This window comes from Agelaius phoeniceus, chromosome 6 (genome assembly GCF_051311805.1).
Source record: "Agelaius phoeniceus isolate bAgePho1 chromosome 6, bAgePho1.hap1, whole genome shotgun sequence".
NCBI classification, from domain to species: domain Eukaryota; kingdom Metazoa; phylum Chordata; class Aves; order Passeriformes; family Icteridae; genus Agelaius; species Agelaius phoeniceus.
The window spans coordinates 458,708-479,502 of record NC_135270.1 but is presented as its reverse complement, the minus strand read 5'-3'; positions in this window follow the sequence as shown (position 1 = coordinate 479,502).

Here is a 20,795-nt window from a genome sequence, read left to right as displayed (position 1 = left end):
GGACTCAAGGGTTAATACTGAACTCTCTTGTTTAAGATGCTAATTTGATTTGAGACCAGTCCAGTATTAATTACAACACCTCATCAATAAACCTGATATCAGGAAGAAACCAAGATCAAAAAAGCACAGTAACCACTGAATTGCTTGGTTTTCAGTCTTGAGTTATACAGTCACAGCTGCTTGGATGATACCTAGATACAAAGTACAGTTTACTTCTATACTACAGAAGGTTGAGGTTTGGACGTGGTTTTGTTTTCCTGCAAAGTGTCCCCACTCACAAACCTACATCCAACTTCTTTAGCAAAGTTACTACTGTAAGCATACTCAAAAAATAGTGAGCTAAAAATTTATTCCAGTGTCAAAAACTCTGTTGCAAGTGACTTTTACAGTAATCCATTTCAAAGCTCAAATAACTTTAAAACAACTCAAGAGTTCCCCCATGTCTGAGTGTTTATAGAATACACAGAAAAACCTCAGGTACTGTTCAAAATCACATCCAGCAAGAAAGACCAACATTTCACACAGGATTTGACTTGAGCTATGTATGAGGACTCTGAATCTGAAATGGTCCTTCATGGCAAATCAAAGGCGTGGCTAAAATACTACATAATTATATTTCAGATAGCTAAGAAAACTATGAAAGAAAATCTAAAGCCCCAATCAAATGATGTTTTTATGGTGTGAACTTAGCTGCGATGAAAAAGTGGGAAAAAAAAAGAAATCAAAACACTTCAACACAAAAAGCCATAATGGACTATTGATCCAAGCTGGTATCATACTAGAAACCAACAGTAATCCTGGCTAAAGTCCGCTGGGTTTTGCTCAGAATACACAAAAATATTACTGAACCAAAAAACTCTCAAAACCCCAGAAAGGAGATGTATACCTTGTTCTTTCAACTTAGGCAGCAATTTGTCTAGAAGTACCATTTTGCCACTGTTAGTGACCAAATGCATGTCTGTTGTGTAAGGTGGGCCAGGCTCTGCTCCATCAAAGAGGTACGGGTGATTGCAGCATTTCCGCAGCTGCATCAGGATGTTCAGCAGTCTCATCTTGTCCAGCTTCCCAGCTGAGTTCAGGATATCTATATCCTTCATCAGGATTCGGGTATACCTACAGCACGGAAAGAAAAAAACCCTTCTGTTCACTCTAAAATGAAGCTGGGGGATGACTTACAAGCTGCATCTTTTGCTGGTGCAGAGGGAGGAGGAGGAAAGGTTTGAATACATGTAAGCCAGGAAAAGCCTGTGGGAGACAGAACCTGCCCTCAGCATCATGGCAGCCATGGGACATGGTTTGGGTGTCATTCTTTTGCCTCTGGGCAAGTCAGAAATGTAGCACAGACTCACAGAATCGATTGGGTTGCAAGAGAACTCTGAGATCATCAGTTCCAACCTTAGGCTAAACACCACCATCCACTGGGTGCCACATCCAGCTGTTTCCTCAATACCTCCAGAGATGGTGAATCCACCACCTGTCTGAGCAGTCTATTCCAATGCTTGACAACCCTTTCCATTAAGAGATTCCTCCTGATGCTTGACCTGAACCTCCCTTGGTGTAGTTTGAGGCCATTTCTTCTTGTTCTGTTGCCTGGGAGAAGAGGCTGATGACCCCCTCGGCTGCACCCTCCCATCCAGGAGTCGTGCAGAGCAAAAAGGTTCCTCCTGAACCTCCTCTCCTTTAAGCAAGAAGTTAAGCAAGTTTTCATAAGTCTTTAGGCTACAAATACTGTCTAAAGCTCACCCTTCTCTTCATTTAATCAGGTAAATCTCCCTGACATGCATGGTTCTGTCATAGCAGTGTCAGAAAGAAACAGGAATAAACTGGGAGTATACCAGAGAGAATAAATTGAGTTCTACACAACCTCCAAGTCACAGACAGCACATTCCTTCTGAGCCTGAACCACAGCCCAGTCAAGCACATGCATTAATTACCATTCTCGCTGCATTTTGCTGAGGCCCACATAAATTTTAACTTCCTTCTTTGGAGGCAAGCTTTTCTCCACATCAGCCTTGATGCGACGGAGAAGGAATGGTCGTAGCACCTGAAAGAGGTTCACCATTAAATGCATTTTGGAAACTGAAACACTGATCAGGTCAATGGATGAAGCAAAGAGCAGATATTCTCTATCACAGATACATGATCTAGTGTTAGACAATCTGAAAAAAAAAAAGCAACCTCTATGGAGAAATTATTTGCTATACATAGGATATACATGTGCTTTATTTGAAAGACTCAAAGATTAGGTCAAAATGATCTTTGACATGGTTCTGTGTCCTTGGACTTAATTTTGCTTGACTGAAAAGTTGTGGAATAATCTCTCTCATCCTAATAGTCTATCATAAGAAGTATTAGAAGAACTGTTTGGGATTTAACTTAGGTAAATGTAACCCTTGTATAAAAGGCAAAAGGACTCACCATAGGAAGGCGCTCCACCAGTTTTTGATCCCCTAGACAGTTGTTGGTATCAAATCACGAATCAAAATCCTGTATCAACAAAATCATTGGTTTATAAGAGGCTTCCTTTCAAGGTACAATAGCATCACAATGGTGAACAAATACAACTCTCATATGGCCAGGAAGTAAAAGAACAAATGACCTTATTTGGCCTATTTTATGAAAAGCTTTATAACAAACATTTCCAACTCCATCTATCACTTATCAGTAACTGACACCACTAACTATACATATCCAGGTCTACTTTCAAATTGGGAAAACCAGCAAAATTAATTTGATTCAGAAACAAAAGACTTACTTCAGCTGAGTTAAAGACATCTGGCAAAAGGAAGTTGAGAAGTGCCCAGAGTTCATGTAATTTTGTATGTAAAATGTTGTATGTAAAATCATGTAAATAAAATTGTTCTGAAGTGGAGTTCCAGTTAATAGCAGTCGGTTGGTAGTCTTGAATTCCCTTACAATTTCTGATAACTGAAGGACAGTGAGACATGTCCAAATATCAAACATATATATTTAAACATTACTAGTCCCTACACCATCAACTAAATAACCCACACAGATCTCTTGCTTAGTGTAAAATAAATTACCTTTGATTTTTCATTTTTAATCCTGTGGGCCTCATCTATAACAAGGTATCTCCAGTTGAACTTTTTGAATACTGACTTCTCTTTGATAAGCATTTCATATGATGTTACACAGACATCCCATTCTCCAGGCAGCAACACATCTCTCACAAAGGCAGCCTAGGTAACAAGGTGACAGCTGGTAACTGAGGCTTTGTCAAATTTAAAGGGAGTTAAGTTCCACTTTTTCCACAGGGAAAAGTCTAAGTACATGATATGATGTCCTCTGCCCTATGCAGGTCCATGATGCTCAATAAATAAGGGGAATTTCCTCAGTCAGAGACATAAAATCAGAGTGTTGCACCTATGCAAGGAGCAAATGATGTTTTGAAAAATGGGGCTCTTACACTGTATTATGTATAACACTTCTCCCCATCGCCGTTCATCCATCCAGATAAAATGGAACCTCTTTCCTCTTCAAATGTCAAATATGTAATAGATATTTGGAAATGGAAAGGATACCTTAGGGTACATGCTAATGTACTTCCTTCAATTAGGTTTTATGATTATGACCTTTATTCCAACAATAATTTAATGTTTTAATTAAATTTGCAACCATTTTCATTGCTGCAAGATGTCCTTCATCTCCCTCTACTGTAATTCAATGGAGTGGTTTTCAATCACAATCAGCAATATCTAACAAGAAATTTTAATACCTCTTTTCAGGAATCTAAAATGGATCTTTCATGCTTTAAACCAAACTTCATACCAGTGCTATGGCAAGGAATAATTCCCACCTCTACTGTAAGCAAATAATACACATTTTCCATTTTGGCAACCAGATGTGGAATATTAAATGTTAGTTACAAAAAGAAAATGAAAAGACTTAAACTCCTTTAAGTAAGAATGAGCAAAGTTGAAAAAATTAAAAATTAAACTAATAATCGCACCTTGGTAAAGAATATCCATTGGTAATTACAATGTCTCTTGACTTATGACATGTTTCTGACTAAACATCAAAATCTGAATGCAGGTTACTGGGTTCAGTCTTCATATATCTTTAACATCTCTGATTTTCAAGAATTCATTTGCTCAGAAAATATCCATTACATTTGAAATAATAATCATATTTGAACACCTTTTGACAATATTGTGATCTTCCCAGCCACAGACATTCAAAGGAGTGACTTACACAATGCAAAAGATTTCTGGAAATAGGTTACAGCAGAATATTACTTGTGCACTTACCAAAAATGCCAAAAATGTTGAAAATAGCATTTATTCTTTTGAAAACATCAGTCTAGCATTTATTCTTTGCAGCAATTTCTTCCCAAATCCACTCTTCTTGTTTCTGTACAGATGATTTCTTTTCAACCAGGGTTATGTTGCCTACAATAACAGCAACAAGGATGTTCAGGAAAGGGGAAAAAAAACACCAGAAAAAAAATGTACAGAATATTTAATTTGCAAGAAGAAAATAAACTACTGCTTTGCATTCTTTATGTAACAGCAGCAACTCTGCACACATTTGCACAGAAGGGGGAAGCACAGCAGCAGAAACAGGAAAACAGTTAATATTAACTCATCACCTTAGAAAAATAAAAAAATAGACAGTATTTTCCTCTTTCTTGCACATAGATTTAAAATTTCCTGGAAGGACATCCTAGACTTGCACCTCTTCTTTGGGTATTTTACTACAAGTCTACAGCTTGGCCTGCTCATCTTGCCCAATGACATGAGATACATGTGCTGCTTTTGACAGAACAGCGGGACATTTTTCTGAACAAACTCAACCACTGCTCCACTGCTTTGCCTGGCCATGTGCATATTTGGATTATTTTTGTGCCAACAATGCAAAATATTTTTTCCTTAATGACAGGTTTTATTTTTTATTTCTGCTGCCTCTAGTTATGAAATTCTCCAGAGAACCATTTACATGAGACAAAACTGATTCTCAGAAAATATATCAGAAATACCAAAGTAAGGAGAATGCATAATCTAGTGGATGAAAAAGATAAAATACCTTATCTACTTTGTGTCATATTCTGGCAATCAAATTATTGCACTTGCAGTATCCATCTCTGTCAATAGGATGGGTCACTGGCTTCTGCATTAAAAGCTCAGTTTAGCAAAATCATCACTATTTCTCAAAAAAAAAAAAGTTATGATCTCATTGAAGTCATGTAGGACAAATGAAATCACTGTTTTTTCAGGGAATTATTTGTCTCTCCCTCTTGGCGTGGTGTTGCCCCTTTTGAAGAAATGTATCTTAAATACAGTTTATTTTCTTTCTCTTTAAACTTGCTGTTAAGGCATATGCTTGCATCCCAGACACTCTTCATTAAACATTCCTGTGCTGATGCACAAGCATCATTACTCCCAGAAGAGTGGAGAAGTTTGAACTACCTCAAACATCACAGCAATTAAGGAGATCCACAGCTAGAGGAGATCCAGAAAAGCTTTTCATTTTGAACATCAAGTCTCATTATTCATATGCAACCAGCAAACCAGGTCATTGTTGCATTTATCCAACCAAGTTCTTGTCAAAGGGTGGGAAGGAAACTTGGAAAGGCTGAACTTGGGGCTCAGGAATCTGCTCCCAGCCTGCCTTCTGCTCCAAGTCAAGCTTGAACACCAGACAGCCACCGGTTACCCTTCAAAAGGAAGGTCAAGCTAATTAGTTGAGAGGATCTATAGAAGCATTTTATAACAACCAAATTAATACTAAATGAGTTCACAATGATTCATATTATTCCTGAACAATTAAAAATGACAGGGCCATTATTTTAAGTCTTGGTCCAGTTTACAGCTACCTATCCCACACCAGGAGATGTGCTGCTGAGCTAAAAATACATTTCATCATTGGGAGCAATGAATCTTGGGAGGAGTGGTATTTAAACCATCAGATATTTATGTGCAGCAAAAAGTGAAGCTCAATAAGTTTTCTGCCCTTTGTAGTTTTCTGCCCTTTCTAACAGATAAACTTGAAAATCCTAATCCCAGTCTCTTCTGTATAAGTCTCTTACAACTGAAATTTATTTATTGATTTTTGTTGTTTCTCACCAAACTGGGAATTGTAAAAATTTCATGGTTTGCATTTAAAGTCTGAATACATTGGACTTCATCTCCTAGCCACTGAATCTGGTTTGATAACCAGAGATAATTAGTAGCTTACATATTTAAAACAGAATTAGTGAAATCAGCAATGTAAAAAACATTCACTAGAAATTGATCTATTTTTCAGACAATTTTTTTGTTTTATTTTGGGTCTGCTTGTTCATTTGTTTGTTTGTTCCATAAGGGATAATAGATTTTGTAAGAAATTGAGACCCATATCATATATTTCTCTTCAATGCAACATAACTCAGTAATTCTAAGTTATATTCTATCCATTGCTGGTTCCGACTTTGACAATTTTTTGCAGCTCTGAATAATAATTTTAAATACAATTCTGGTGTCTCTTTCTAAAGAACACCTTTATTCTTTCAGGCAGGTGGAAGGTTAGTGCAGCCTGCCTGAACAGCAGATGGCCAGCAGCAAAGCTTTTCCCTGCTGACATGATTATAAAGGGAGCACACTGCTTTGAAACTGAGTTTGCTACTGCTCATAATCATAATCTACTGATTGATTTATAAAGCTCCACCTGAACATTTGCAGAATTTTACATCAAAGACATTTTTTCTTTCATATAAAAATACAGGAATTATTCTGAAAAAAGCATGATCCTGCAACATAGACCTTCCAAAGCATCCAAAGTCAAATCTCAAATGTTCCTGGTTTCCATCAGTAAAAATTTTTATTTTTCAGTAATATCTATCACGAAGCTGCCATTAGTTTTACCAGTCCTGATACTGATTTTCATGGCATTTTAAATAAAACTGAAACATTGTCCTCTAATTTTGCTTCTCTCAAGTAGTAGGATTAAAAACCATATGATTGTACATGTGAAAAAATTATGTTCAACTCTCAGTCACCCATTGTCCTTTCTCAGGTTGCTGTTATGTGACGTGGTATTTTGCTACCATGGAATATCTCAAACTGGAAGGGACACAGAAGGATCAAGTCCAGTTCTGTGCTCCTCACAGGACCACCTAAAGTTAAGCAGCATGACTGGAGCATTGTCTGGATGCCCCTTGAATTCTGACAGGCTTGATGCCTATTATATTATAGAATATATATTTTAATGTAATTTGCATCAATGTATACTACAGGCCGATCTCTAAGTCTGACCTAATTGTCAAATATGGTATTAATAATCTTCTGACTTATTATAAGAAACATTTTGCAGATGTTTCCCACAAAAATTTAAAGGCAATGTTAGAGATTCCAATAAAGCTTATTCAAAGCAGCTATGTCTCATATTTAATTTCATATTCTTCTAAAGCACCAAGTGCCCTGGCCTATTCTGTTTTCTTAGGAATCTGTGGAACACTATATTATTTATAAAATGTAATTAATTTTCGTTCAATCTATCCATTCATGGTGGCTTAAAAGAAAAAGCTATAATCCACCTTACTGCTTTTGTTGCATGCTCACTATTTACATTTTTGTGTAAAATCTCATTATTCAGACTGCTGATTGAATAACTTTGAAGTGTTTTGTGTCTCATTAGCAATGCTGCTCATTATGCAGAGTATGATGACTAATGGAAAAGCCTTTGCCTCACGGCTCCAGGTGATGGAGATTTTTTTTATCATAAGCTACTGTTCAGACATGAAATGATTATAGAAGTAATAATAAATAATTAAAAACTTAATTACAATTTCCTTTCAAGGATTGTCACCACTTTGCTGGTGTTTAGGTTTTGTTGTGATGCTGAATGCGGGTGTTCCCTTCTAAATGCACATAGTCTGGTATGACAAATATCAACTCCAAAAATGATACATTTCTATCAGTGACACAAAGTAAACAAGGGGGAGAAACCTCTGACAAAGGTTTTGAAAATGCTACAGGCCCTAATCCTTTAGATCAACACAGGCCAATTGCCTCAAAGTGGGAATCCTAATACTAATAATGCTTCCTTTAAACCAAATAATGCTCCAGATAGCCTCAAGATATGGAAAACTTGCATTCCTTACACTAAAAAACATAATATTATATTTTTTCTTTTTCTGCATGGAAAAATACATCCCAACAAGGTGATCTATGCAATAGTACCAATAAAGGGAAAACCTCAGCCCAAGCAGAAATAGGTACAGTTACACACGGTCTTCATCAGAAGTCATGTGTATGATTTCTTCACACCAGATAAATAAGGAATCCAGTAGGGACATAATAAATGCTCTGGAAAAAAACATCTGATTTGCTTTCCCCGAAAGGTCAACCATGACTTTGTTATCCATCAAGTTTGTAATAGATTATGAAAACAAGAATTTCCAGTTGGGTTTCACGGCATTTAGTGCATTTTCCAGGGTTTCAGCTCTGTGATAGAGAGCATTCAATTTTGCTAAAGTATCTCTAATTTCCATCATTAGGAACAGCTCTTTTTTAAGAAAAGAGGTGAATCCAATTTTGTTTTGCTTTGTTTGTTACATATTGTAGGTTTTGATTAATAGCTACTTTACACACAAAACATTCAGTGCCGTCCCTCTACAAAAATTGCATCATTAAATGTTTTTAAAAATCATGGTCCCTGGAAGAATTTGTCTACTTGTATTTTATGAACTATTTCCTAAGTTAAAATGAAAACCAGAGTTAAGCTGTCAAAGAAAAATGAAAGACATCCTGAAAAGACACAGAACTAAAAGGAGCCTATTTTTAGTTTAAAGGAAGTACAAATGTACCACACTTGAATCATTATCCTCATCAGGATGACAGGTGATGCCAGGGTAATAAATAAAGTCTCTGATTAGAAATGAAATTGCTACGACAGAATCCAACGGCCACAAAGCCTTCAGATTCCCCTCTCTGTCGTCTGCATACATTCTTCCTCTTCCTCCACAATAAACTGTCTATTGATTCTAATTCAAGGATACACTGCAGGGAAGAATCAGCAAAGATCAACATGAGAAAACAAAGCAAACAAAAATAAGACATACAGCTGTCAGTATAAAATTTTCTAGCCACAAAGCGAGCCTAAGGAGGAGACACCAACTGTACCAGTGAGAACACAGGAAAGCCTTTTGGCAACAGTTAGTTCTGGTTTACCAAAACACCAAAGTGAGAAGATTGCCACTCTGTGCTACAGATCTCCACTCTAAATCAGGAAATGCAATAATAACTTCAAACACACACTGCAGATTCCCTTCTCAGGAAAGGAGAGCAGCCCTGCTGCTATGCTGGTACTACAGCCACAAAAGGACCTACCCATGTAGGTCCCATTTTCAGGAAGCAAAATGCAATTGCAGGGATATTCCAATAGCAGCAAGCCCAAGCAAATGTGTCTCAAATTATTCTTCCTTGGCTGTGTTGTTTATGACTAAACTGCATCACAAGTAGCAGTAAGTGCACTTTGAACAATCATGTGACATTTAATTAATTAACCATAACCATTGTTTACATGTAAATCAGGTACTCATTAGAGAATTAGAAAATCATTTCTTTTGAAGTGGGATTATTTTTATCCATTTGACTGATAAACTTAACTCTTCATTATATTACTCTTTGCCATCGAAATTAGTATCAGTAGGATTTGATATGACCACATACACAGATGGCTGCAGAAGCTGAGAACAGAGACCACCTTCTTATTTAAACTGAAGTAAGTGAAAATACTTCTTCCGTTTCTCAGATTTTGCCTTCAGGAAACACAAATCTGCAAGTTCCAATGGGTTAGATGAGATTGAAAGTATATTGAGCATCTTTGACCTAAGGTGTGGGCTTTTCCACCTATACTGCAGGGTGGCTTTTCTTATTAATTGCATTTACAGCCCTTTGTAAATGTGTTTGAGGATTGCTCATTTCCACAGTCTAGGGCTGGAGAAATGAAATCACAATAAACTGATCTTTTGTGCCCCACCAATCAATAATGACAAACCACAGAAGTCCTTGTACTACTGGAATGCACCAAGGACAGTCCTGAGCACTCAGCCAGGCTGCAGCATGGTTTAAATGGCTGCCCTGGTAAGATCTTTGTGCATTCCTTTATTTTCCTAATAGAGACTCCTATAATATCTGAAGCTAATTTGTCATAAAATACTTGTCTTCTGTCTCAGTGTGTCTTACAGTACCCTCTTCTCTCCTAAGTATTTACACAAGTAATGACTTGAGGGGCAGAAGGAGGCAGAGATTTTCCAATGCCTTTCTTCTTCTCCGCCTGGGTTACAGTTTCAGCCAGCAAAGCAAGGCTTGTAACAAAGAAAATTCATATGAATTCAGTTCCATTGTACTCCACGTATCAAAGCTCAGGTCCCAAAAAAATTCAACCTAATTTTTAAATATTCTCTTCAAAGCTCACAAAGCTCAGGGTGCAACTTTCTTCATTCCTCAGTTCTCAGAGTAATAAAATTCAGTGGTATTTATTGGCTCGCCTGGAGCTGCTCAACTTTTTCTGCTTTGGTTGCTGTGGGACTTGATATTTAAAAAGTTTTCATTGACTTGAGTGCAGAGTTGTTACCTTTACTGGCAATAGCAATCTACAGCCAAATTTATATAGCTATGATGGTAATTTCAATAGCTAGCCTGTTTTCTCAGTTTCATAATATTACTCTGTTATTAAACTTTTCTAGCAGAAACTCTTAAATAAGTATCTCCAGCATTTCTACACACCTTAGAAAAATGGCTCTCATAACTGGATACTCAATACTGTCACCTATCAGAAGGTGGTCTTATTATTTCTGTTTGGTTCTGTTCTATTTTGCTCTTTGTACATTTACGTATTCTACAGCTACACAAAATATTATTATTACCACCCCTCCCAATGTTGTGAATCTAGGCATTCAGTCCAATACCACATCAGGTTGCTCCTTTCATGACCTGCCCATTAGAATGTAATTTGCTGTGCAATGCTGGTAAGAACGTTAAGAGTTAATAATTTGTCCAGCCCTCTTTAACAGCCTAGAAATATGGACGGTACAGATATGACTTCTATGTGTGACTTATATGTATGGTCACAAGGGTTTTCAGGATGAAGAAGAGATGAGAATGTTGACTCCATGATCAGAAGGCTTGATTTATTATTTTATGATATACGTTACATTAAGGCTATACTAAAAAGAAATAGAAAGGAAAAGGTTTCTTCAGAAGCTAGCTAAGCTAAGAATAGAAAAGAAGGACTAACAAAGATCTGTGTCTCAGACAGAGAGCAAGAGCCAGCTCTGCCATGAGTGGTCAGTAAATCCAAACATCCACAGGAGACCAATCACGGGTCTACCTGTTGCATTGCACAGCAGCAGATAACCATTGGTTACTTTTGGTTGCTGAAACTGCAGCTTCTCACAAGGAAAAATCCTAAGAAAGGATTTTTCATGAAAGATGTCTGCGACATATACGCACTTGTTGACTGCTGAAAAAAAATGAATTATTGTCCTTAATACAATTATTAAGGACAATACAATTGGAATTAAGGGAGGAATCTGACTTGGACCTGAGGCCACTGCCCTTTGTGTTCAATGATTTGGTTTGATTTTACACTGGATGTCTAAGAGTCAGGAGCCCAATGGTGGCAGCTGAGCCAATGGCTTTTTTTTCAGCTGAGTGGGTTAACAGCATGTGTATTTTTTTTTTTATTTCAAAAAATGAGGCTAAAGCATTTCTATTTTGTAGCCAACCTGCAGAAGAAGACCTTGTCCAGGAGCAGCAGAGATTCCCAGGCAGCAAACTGAGAGCCAGTGCCTTGCCACAAAGGTGTACTTGGCACAGATGTGTCATTCTGTGCACTGCTGGCTGCGTTAATTTGCTGTGACTTTACAGCCCCGTATTACAAAGACATTTTACTTTTCACACAACATCCACTTTAAATTAGTGGAGAGCAGGTCTCTGAAACTTGGAACATTTCCCAGACAAAACACAATGCACAAAGCTGTAACTTGTTCAAGAAATGATAGCAGAAGTTAGAATATGCTCCTGATGAAGCTGTAAACTTCAGCTGGTAGACCTCTCAAAATAAGGCTCAATGCTCCTGCTTAGTGATGAGTGGGGTGAAAAGCACTTCCATCTGTTGTATTGTGCAGAAATAACATCAACTTCAGAGAGAAAGCTCTTAACCTGTTTGCTTTTGCTGGAATGAAAAAACCAATTCAGCAATTGATATTTTGGAAACAAGTCCCCAGTAATCATAATATTTTTTTGGATGCCAGATGGCCTGGCCTGCTCTCCTAGTCTGTGCATCAGAATAACTAAATGCTTGTATTTCTTGATGTGTCCTTTTAGGGGTGAAAATGAATATATAAACTCATGAAAATTAGAAGCTCTGAGATGAAACCTCCGTCCTGCTGAACTCATGGACAACTCTGCCATTGACTCAGCACTGTTACATTTTCATCACTGCTACATCCCAGAGTTGAAAATATGTCTGGTTTATTTTGACAATGGCATTTCCAGACAGATAGATTGTTTCCTCATATTATTGCTTCAACAGACAATCCTTAGGAACTGAGAGTGCTCTAAAAATCATTTTATGACAGTTGGCAAAGGCATGTCCAAAGTGGCAACATCAATCTTTTTTGGACTATTATTTTGAGTGACATATTTTATAATGCTTTCTTTGTTAAACTGTAAACATACAAACTGCATTGCTCATATTTACAGGTCAGTACCTATGCAATATACAATTGATAACCTGTAAAAAAACAGGTGCTTTAAAAGCTTCCTGAAACAAAAGTTGGATTTCAAATGTTTCTCTTCACAATTTCTTGCAAATGAGCATCATAATCAACTCATCTGAAAAAAATGTAGTGTTTTGGAGGTGTTTACAAATGTACCCAGATTTCACCTAAATTTTAAGTTCCCTAAAGACTGGGGCAATGAAAATAAATTTGAGAGTTTCATAGGCACTCAGCAGAGTAAGATAGAAATGTCTTTGAAAACTCCTTGCTGTCTGTTCACTGTAGAGTACTCTGGAAATTCCTGGGCTTGAAGAAAGTTAGCTACTACATTAGTTAAAAAGGTTCTTTCTTCAGTACCTTGAGTAAACCAGTACATCTTTCCTCTTCTTTGAATTCATGTAGCGACAGTAACCGCTAAATGGCTACCAATTTCTAGTGGTAAATTGCTGTTGGGTTTAATTTCAGCCAAGCCCACCTTTCCTCAGTGTAATTTCATTGGCCTGAATGGACGCACCTTTCCCTCACCTTGTATATGACACAAAGACTGTGTGGAAGTATTTCTAGATCAGAATGGTCTTACCCATGGTTCCTGCCTGACAGGACATGTTTGGACTCACAGCGTGTGACGCGTGCCAAAACACAAAGACCTCCACCAGACCAGTGCTCCCAGTACAGCGCTAACCATTATCCAGGGTGTGCCTGTGAAAAGCAAATGCTCTTTCCAAACAACAAGCATTTTAATGCTGATTCCAAAGGGACTGGAAACTGGACTAAGGAATTATACAATGAACTGCTGTCATTTTTGCCTATTCTTTCAGCTAATAAGACAGTGCTAGAGAAGGATTGTGCACATTTTCTTGTCGTGCTGCACTGTTACCATCTGGGTTGTGGTGCTGATGTAGCATTGAAGATGAGCTGAAGAGTGACTGTTGGATATTTATAAAGAATTCTGTGGCTAACTTTGCTCTAAATTGGGCATGTAATGAATGCATTACTGCAAAGCAGGGAAATAACACCTATTAGAGGCTAGACATGAATCATCACAATGGAAAATCATTTTTTAAGCTGCAGTATTTTCTCTGTTATTGCTTTGCTTTAAACTTTAGTGAAAAGCAATTACTTTATTCTTTCTCTTTACTTTTATTGCTGGTGATTCTTATGCTAATTTTTCCTTCTATGTTTGATTTGATTTTGAACAGGCTTTTAGAATTCAAGATTAAATTGAATTGGTGATACTGCCCTACCATCTTCACCCTCCTACCTTTCTTATCCTCGACCCTCACTCTGGGTTATCAAGAATTCTTAAGAAATCAGACTGAGCAAACCAAAGCTATAACATTTTAAAATGTTTCTTGTTCTAAATAAATTAGACAAATCAGCACCCTCTAGTCATGAAAATAATAAAAGTTTGGGGGGGTTATATTTAGCTTATTAATTATTTAATAGTTAAAAGAAGCAAAAGTTCCCTGCATTTGAAGTGTTACCTATTTGAATTTTTCCCCTCAAAGAATCACACATCTCCTGCAATTAAGTGAAATATATATTCACTTGTGGTACCTTGTTTGTTCTATGCCAGTGACTTAGGTCTGTATAAAACACGTAAATTTTTCCCTTCCAGTGAATTTAGTCAACAGAATGTGCTGGTTTTCAGAGGCGTCAATAATTGCTTCAAGTAAACAAAAGAACCTGAAAATTAACAACTTACCTTTGTATCCACAAACCTAGAGGTAATTTTTTGATCATCCTTTTTTTCTTAGGCTACAGTATTTTAGAAAAAAAAGAATGTTTATTTATTATCAAAAGTCACTATCAAGACACAGAACTAGTGAAGATTCACTTTGTTGAACACTTAGAGCAGAAATTAAGGAAGGAGCTGTCCAAGGTCCCCTGTGATCAAAAGAGAGAAACTCTTAAGTGCAAATCTAGAAAATCATCTGTATTTGTGATCTTTGTATTAGTTATAGTTAGGGGAGATTAAACTTCAGCTTCTTTTTAACCAAATGAATTCATCAGTAGCATTCCTGGAAGAAACCTGCGTAGTGTGCCTACAATGACTGCAAGAGTGCTTTCAATTTCCTTACCTCAGGAAGATCAAATGATGCAGAACCAGAAATGGAAATTATTCTTTCCCTAATGCTGGATCAAACATAAAGGCAATATTTTTTAGAAACCATAAAATGTTACAAGCAAGTAATGAAATTCCTTCCTGCAGGCTTGGGGGCAATCTTTGATGTAAGCAAACCTGAAAATGTATGAAAAAAAAAACTTTGAAAAAGGCTCCCTGTTTTTCTCCCCTTTCCTGAACTCTGCCCTAAGACACCATGTTCTATTTACTGCTGTAATGTCAGCAAACACTGGGCTTCCATTCAATTTATTTTGGAAAGTTTAGAACAAAAGACATATTCAGACTCCTTGCATAGGCCTCAGGCAATCGTGTCTATTTCATTATTTCAGAGCAGACATTGCAGGTTAGCTGGAAAATTGCAGTAAAAATGATTGTCCCAGTCACAAAGGTGGCAGTACCATATCTTTTCTTTCTTTCCAAACAAACCCAGGTGATTTAAAAACATAAAAAAATCCTTTAAAATTATTTATCTAACAAAGTCCAGGGACATAGGTAAGGCTTTCATTTTTTATGCCTTTGAAAGCTCAGAAAACACAGCAATACCCACATAACAGCCGTGGTGAAAAAGAGAAATATGCACTTAACATTTCAAGAACTTCTGTCGAGTAAAAATCAGACAGTATTTTTTCATTTCTATTAACAGAAATTTCTTTAAATCCTCACTGCTAGTTTTAAGATCAAAGAAAAGACATTCTGACTGCCGATGAGCCAGGAGATGAATGATTTAAAATAACTTGCTATTCTTACTGCTGATTCAATGAATTTGAGCATGGTACATGGAATAACTAATTCCCAGCTTGTCTGGCCTAACAAATGAGTCACAGTTTTAGAAAACAGCAGAGTCATTTAAAGCTGTGATTCTGACTTAATGTTTCTTAAACTGATTAAACCCTGAGCATTGAGCAGTGGTGCTCAATGCATTGTCACATGTATTGATTCCACACAGACCTACTGAAATCCTATGTTTAAAGTTACACTAAAGCAGGCATTGCAGCAGGTAAGGAGTTCATGTGCAAAACATTAAGAGCCCTAAAATTCCTTTCTGTCAACAACATATAGGCTGTCCTTTTGAAACCTTCCAGTTGTAAATAGCAGGTCTGACAGGAAGGGGAATGCAGCCCAGGCATCTCGCACTGTCTCTTCTGTGGGCTTGAAGTCTTTGAAGGCTGGAGGCTGTACAGGGAACTGGCAGAGATTACAGCACAATTTTTCAAAGGCATGAAGAGTTCTCAGGGACCCAGCTCCTCTTCCAAATCCATGAGTGCTGGACACCTAATTAGCAAGGGTACTTTGAAAATCTCCCCCTCCTTCTCTTTTATGCAAGTTCTTTGCTATAGAAACTGTACTGAAATAGAAATCTAATTGGGAAACACTGTGACCAGGAAAGAGAGGTGAGGACGTGGATTAACTGCACATAGCAGTACAAAAACTTTTTCCTCAGGGATGTTTATTGCACTTTCTGGTTGAAATCACAATCAACATCTTGACCAGTGTGCAAATCCTTTTATTTTTCTCCTTCAATTTCAACATTTGGTGTGTTATTTTTCAGCAATATTACTTTGCTTTCTGTTATGTTGATATTAGTGTTGTTTTCACTAATAATAATAATTTGAAATAACACAAAGGCCCAGATCTGTGATTAGAGGGCAGGACACGTTCAGCTTGTCTGTGCTAGGCCTGATGAAATCCTTCTTGGATGGGCACAAGTCCTGCCTGATTTGACATTACAAGGTAGCAGCTACAAGCAGGTGGATGATCACTGCATTCCCACCACCCTCCCTTCTCTCCCAGGTTTGTACCAAGGTCAAGGAATGATTGGCCAACCACAAAATTGCATCTCCATTACCTTTCAAAATGTAAACTCAAGTGCCAGCTAAAAGCAGTGTGAACTGGGAGCTGGAAGCTGGCAATAAGGAGAATGGAGAACCCCAAGATGGTTTGGCAAGACCTGGTGTGTGTGTCTGTCTGCATTATTGTATTACCTGCAGTGATAAACCAATCCTCTGCAGAGTTTTACATACTGCTGGCCTTGGAACAGTCATTTTTTCATTTCCATTATTATTTTCCTAACCCTTCTCCTGTGCTACTTCCTACATGACATTGCAGGTGATTACTCCAAAGCAATGCATGTTGTGTGCCACCTAAGTCAGCTTGGACCACTACAATAAATCATTTGAGTCTAACTTCTCCAAGTTTTGCTCATTTTCAGGTCAGGTACTCCCTTACTGAGGCTCTGATTTCTGAAGTGACCTACATCCTTGGTGACAGTACGTCTTTGTATAACCACTGACAATTGCTGAAAATATTTTATTTCTATTATTTCGTGCTCTCCTGATAAATGAGGATCAGCAGGTCACCTGACAGTAATGAGGCTTGCCAAAATATTACATCCTTTTAGTGTCATATGCTTTGAGAAAGGACTCAATTTTCTCCCTTGGGGAGTGGAAATTGAGTAGAAGTGAAAACAGATCAGGCACATGGACTACAGAATGGTTATTAAGAGTTTAGAAATGTTTATGCACAAATAGAATATTTCAGAAAAGAACCAGGAATGGTCATTCTCATGGAAATGATTAGAGAACTAAGGCTGTTTTGATGAGAAGGACAGAGGCCACAGCGGCACGTATGACTCCACAGCAGAAGAAGCTGTTACAGCCGCACCAGACGTGCTGGTAGCTGAGAGCAGAGATGGGCCTTCACATCTCCTTGGCAATAGCTATTTCTCTTGCCAGAAATCATTTTGATCCTTCATCCAAGAGAAACTTTACTTCTTTCCCTTCAACGTAATTCTGCTTTTTGTCATTCTGCCAGCTGATTCAAAGTCTCTGGCTTAGTGCCTCGATATGACACATTTTCAACTTGCCAAAAAGAAAACTCCTCTATAGATCCATTTTGGCAAATAGTTAGCGTCGTGAAGCAGGAAAACCAAGGTTTCACTTGACATATGTAACTGATTTTAATCAATGTATTAGACTCTAATATTGATAAATTGGCCAGGAATGGCTCCAACAGTGACTACTGCCACACTGCCTGGGTAACAATTAGCTTAATGACACGAATTACTGTGATTCAGCATGCCAATTTCCCCTTTGTCTTTGCAAAAAGAAAACGAAGTAGGCAATACCTAAACCTTTGTTAAATAACTTTAAAACTTCTGAAATGCTTTAAAACACTTTTTGTTTACATTCCATACAATTCTTCCTCTCATCACTTAAATATTGTACAACAATTAATTAGGACATCTTTCATAAGGGGAGTCATCCTGAAATTATTCCTTTCATTCAGCTAAGTTTTCCTTGTTTTACATCATTGTTTTCTCACAGAAACATTTGAAGATAGAGAAATGTCAGTAGCATAATCCAGCATGGATTTATTAATTTCTTTCACTTGGAATCTATTTTCACACCATGAGTTATGGTTCTGATGGCAATCTTGCATCTTTCAATGCATGCAACTAATTGTACCCTATGAAACAGGTAAGTATGTCAAAGTCATCTGACCGTTTCGATTATTTTTTAAAAGAATAATGGAAATTAAAAGGGTACTGGCTTGCCAAAAAAGCTTTTATCTTTAACAGAAGGATTGAATATGTGAAATTTGGAGGGAAATGCTTGCAGATCCCAGCGTTCCCAACACAAGCATAATTCTGATATGTGTAACTCTAACACTTAGGAAGGTCCCTACTACTGAGTGTGATTATCTCACCTATGCATTATCAGCACAAAGCCTTCAGGGCAGGCTTCAACCGCTCCTTTGCCTTAGACAGGCCAGCAGAATTTTGATCAGTGAATTCCATTAGGAATTACTTGTCATGGTGATATGCAGCTAGATTTCATTTACCATCCTTTTATTACAGCCTCCTGCAGCTCAGTTCCTTTTGTTATAGTTCTGTATGCTGCTACATTTTGCCTTGTAAGCTGGTGGGTAGCCGAGTGTACTCCCCACAATCCATTAATGTAGTCAAACTTCTGTTTCTCCCACTCCACATTAGTGAGGGAAAAAATGTCTGGCATGTGCACTCTCCGCAATACAATAGATGTTAATGGCTCTAATTTAAGAATACTTCTTGCCAGGAGGAAGAAAAAGGAAAAAAATTGAACTGCTTTGTATAAGTTCGGTTTCTTACAAAAATTCTGTTCAAGAACTGAACCATTAAAACAGCAGACACATGGAAAGTAGATCCAAAGGAACAGGGGGTCAGATCTGAATCCATTTTTACTTACACCAAGTGTTTATGCAGCCAAGGCACTTAAGCAGCTGCTGTTAGAGACTAACACAGGCCAAGTTCTCTGTTTCTCACATAAGATGTTTAGCTTTAGACAGAGGGAAGAGGTGGTGTCTGTCACTTCTTTATGCTGAGAAGGTTTGAGGATCTGCACTATGCTGCTATACAGGCCAATTTTTCAGAACATGTCAGATGGCAGAACGCAATCTCCTAATATTAGTGACCAATTCTGAACTGTAAAAATGCTCAGACCATCAAGAACTAAGACCTTTCAGTTGAGGCAAGCAAAAAGAATTCAAATACTTTCCTTTTCTACACTTGCAATTGGATTTTGGTGTTCCAACTACAAGAAAACGCTGTTCTCTGATGTGCTGCGCACAGAGACTACAATTTATAACTTCAGTGCCTATAAATAGTTTGTCTTGTCATCCTTCCAGTTTCCCCTCTCCCTCCACTCTCATTGAAAACGGTACTTACAGGAGCTAAGCCAGGAGTCCTTCCAGGAGCCTTTTCAATCCATTAATTTACCTTTCTGATGTGAGGCTGTGGTCTAGGTCCAACATGGCAGGTCAGGGTGGTACTTGAGGAAATAGAAGAGAAATACACTGAAAAGAATGATTCTCTGCAAATGGCAATCCTCAGAGGGAAGACAGTGTTTCATCTGTGAAATAATAAGCCCATTAACACATGTAGAACACGTGGAAATGTGTAGGAGTAATTTAAACAAACAAGGGAATGGTAGAGCAAACACACAGCCCCCTAAGGTGAAGGCTTTAGCTGAGATAAACCACTTAGAGTGTACTCTGCACTCCTTGCAACGAAACAAAGATAAACTCAGGCACCCTGCACTTTCCAGATCTTAATACTAAACTCAAAAACACTGAAATTCATCAGTCACTCACTTGAACCAGTTTTGAATGAGTCCCTTAAGGAGAAAAAGTGTATCCATGAGGATATTCCCCACCTTCAAGCAGTTTGAACATTTGCCTTGACAGAGAGCGTAACCCATCCAATCACCCACGCAACGCTGTACATGAATAATTATCAGTTTATGCTGATAATTAGAGTCCCAGAGAGTCCCTGCTCTGGCCTCTGGTAATGACACTGTCAGCAAGCAGAGCTCATCTGTCACTCCCCAGCCCTGTCTGCAGGTTGGGGAATAAGAGTTTTGCTTACCTCTCCTGGAGTTACTGGACAAGTACAGAGCACATCTGCAGCATTCTTTAAATTAAAACTGTTGGCTCCCAAACTCCACTTTTTAGGTAGTGAGAAAAGTTGAAGAGTTGAACAGGATGTATCTTTGGCACCCTGAATATTTCTCCTTCAAGTGTTTCTGTCATTCTCAATCATTAACACAGACCTACTTGAATACAGAGCTGTTTAAATACTTTTAAATGTTAGTTGCTGTCGTTTCTCTGTTAGCTTTTGGCAATGTAGGAAAGAACAAGAGAACAAAGGTCTGGAGAACTTTGATCCCCTCGAATACTACAGGCTTGAAACACGGCATGAACCTCCTGATACACTCACTTCAGCTAAGATTGTCTCCTCTGTTTACTTGCCAGAATATTGTGTTCAGCTTTACATTTTCTATTTCACACTGTCATAACAGAGAGTGATATTTTTATTTGTGCTTGGCCTGTAAAAGCATATAGAGATCATACTGTTTGATATTATTTTCTCCTCATATTTCACTGAAATCTCAGCTGGCAGCTTCCTGGCAC